General features: G+C 35.6%; 1 pseudogene; it reads right to left on the bottom strand.

Annotated features, from left to right (window-relative positions):
* Positions 1-1,597: 1,597 nt before the first annotated feature.
* LOC144563925 (scarecrow-like protein 34 pseudogene) lies at positions 1,598-2,550 on the bottom strand (annotated as a pseudogene).
* Positions 2,551-2,964: the final 414 nt, after the last annotated feature.

The following is a 2,964-nucleotide window of genomic DNA, read 5'->3' on the forward strand; positions in this document are numbered from 1 at the left end:
AACTCTTATAAGAATTGTCTACTTTCAAGTTGAAGATATCAATATAATTATTTGTTTAATTTATTAATTTATTTTACATGGATAGGTGGATGTTACAATCTCGTCAGAAGATAGTTCTTGTATTGAAGTGATATTGAGGTGTTTGGTTGTAGAAGGCGATGTCATAGGCTTTCATGAAGCAAATGATGGAGGCATTTTAGCCACTGTTATGGCTGATGCTTTAGAAGGTTATAGTCCTTGTTATTTTTTTTTTCAGCCTCTGTGGAGATTTTTCCAGTCAAGGTCATATGTACTTCCATATAAAACATATGGCTTCTTTATTTCCCCCCTCTTTTAAATAGAAAGTTTAGGAAACAGCTGCTGATCCTTTAGTCTACCCCTTTACATATGAAGTAGAATGGATGGGGGCAGTTTTGGTTAATTTTTGAGAAAAAAAATATTAATAACGGTAAATTATGTAGTCTTGTACAAGTATTTTTTTCCCTTATTTGATAACTTGTGAAACCTTAAATAATGCAGGTGAGCTGAATCAGTTTTAATTTGGAGTTTCAATTCAAATTATTGAATATGTATGATACTTGTTTAAAAAAAGTGTGAGGTTATGTGGTGATATGGTTGTAATATTTTTGTGGTATTGAACAAATTATTATGAATATATATCTGTTATTTTGTGCTCTTGAATATTTATGTTGCCCATGTATAGGTATATATTTAGAATAATATTCCATGGTGATGAGAAAAAATAAAAATTTAATGAGTGTTTGTCTAACTCCCAAAATTTAAGTTATCACAGTATTGAATTCTTATTAACTGATATTATTCATGTTGTTGTGATTTATAATAAAAATTTTCATTGAAAAAGAGATATAGAATAAATAGAAACAAATTTGTCTCCAGGAACTAAACAGTTGCAAGAGTAGTCCCATGCAATTGCATGAGAACAGTCAGTCTAGACTTTTGCATGCGCAAAGGGTTAACCAGTTGCATGGACTTTTAATAAAATATAATATAAACATGGGGTTAAGTAGTTGCATGCGTATGTGATTAAGTTGTTGCATGAACTTTCAATAAAATATAATATAAACAAGAGGTAAAGTAGTTGCATGGGTATGGGATTAAGTAGTTGCATGAACCTTCAATAAAATATAATATAAACAAGACGGTAAAGTAGTTGCATGGGAATGAGGTTAAGTAGTTGCATGGCCCATTAATAAAATATAATATCTAACCTTCAAAACGTAATTGCATGAGGAGATAGAAAGCAGTTGCATGGTTGTCCATCACACATTTGCATGCGATACATGTTGCATGGGACTACCCTTGCAACAAGTTTGAGAAATTTAAAAACATCATTTCTGTTGCATGGACCGCCCTTACCATGCAATAAACTAGTGATACGCATGCAATAAACTCATATTCTAGTAGTGTCAGTGAAGAGGGCCTCCTTAAAGCCCTGGCCCACCAGCCTGTCAGTGTTGCTATTCAGGCTTCTGGCAGGAACTTTCAGTTCTACAGTGGTGTAAGTCTCCATTCTTCTCTTTTATTACTATTACTTTCCCATACATGTATCATTTCTGAGCAAAATTGACATTACTTATCATATCACCATGAAAAACCATTGAAAAGTTGTTCTTGGAATGAGAACAGACCTCTCAATATCGAGCCTCACCTCACTCTCTCGAGTCATAGTTGACTCAAAAATATCAAATAATGATGAAAACTTGGATAAAACTCCCTTAAATCGGGTAGTGTAGAACGACGTATCATACAGGCCATCATAAATTGCATGAATAAAGACACATGGTTTGATATCCCTTATCAATTTTAGAACTTTATCACGAGGGCAGATCATGGCATCAGCAATTGTCTCATCAGCAAGAAGTCTAAGTCTAACCGAGCAATTTACTACTAAAATCTCATCTTTTTCAATCTTAAGATCTTCTATTCTAATGTTCTCCCATTTGGATGCTATACCTTGATACTTGAGATGGATATTATATCTCTTAGCATATACTGACAACCGCCTTCCTGTCTCTTCAACAAGTTTGTTTGGACGGAAACCCTTTTCGGGAAATTCTATGCCAGTTATACGGATTTTAGGTGGTGTACTTCCTAACCTCGAGAGACGTTCAAAGAAAGATGGTGATAAGCCTAAATTTCATATACATTTTTGGTAGAATTTGGTCTCTAAAACTATCCCCTTTTTATTAGTTTAAAGTCGTTTTGTTTAGATATCGCACCAAGTTCGAGATACTGCTATATTTTAATATGTTTTCAGGTATTAGAAGCAAAAGGGAACAATTTGGAGCAAGCCCGGACGCGATCGGAACCTAGACGACATGAAGAGGCAAGAATCAGAGGAAAATTGCGACCCGCAATCTCTTAAATTTCGACCTGGAATTCCAGAACTACTTGGAGCAACTCACTGCCATAATTCTGCACTGAAATTGCGACCCGCAATTTCTGCACAGTCTCTGATTTTTGAGTTGCTATGGGCCCAGAACGATATGTATAGCCCATTTCTCCCTCCCCAAAGGGGGAGGCCGCCATTTTCACACCACACAACAGCTGGGAACGACTCAAGAAGCTAGGTTTTCAGATCTAGGGCGATTTGGAGAGGAAAAGCTTGAGGGAGAAGAGATTTGTGCTTGGATTTGTATTCTCTACTTTATTTTCCTTTCTTTAGGCTTTGGTAACAACTTATTTGTCCCCTTTGTAACTGTTTGTGCCCCTATGAGAGGCTAATCTCCTCTCTAGGGGCGATGGCATGTAAAACTCGAAACTAGGTGCACTCTATTTTACTCGATTTGTGGTTTTTATTGACTATTAGCAATTTACTCTTTTAATGCTTGATTTATACATGGATTGGGTGGTTTAACCTTACTCCTCCGATACATGAATTTAGGGATTTATCCAATGAGTAAAGAATAGGTAATTAGGACGAAGTACTTAACCGAGAAGTCC

Source organism: Carex rostrata, chromosome 13, assembly GCF_964058835.1.
Source record: "Carex rostrata chromosome 13, lpCarRost1.2, whole genome shotgun sequence".
In the NCBI taxonomy this organism is placed as follows: domain Eukaryota; kingdom Viridiplantae; phylum Streptophyta; class Magnoliopsida; order Poales; family Cyperaceae; genus Carex; species Carex rostrata.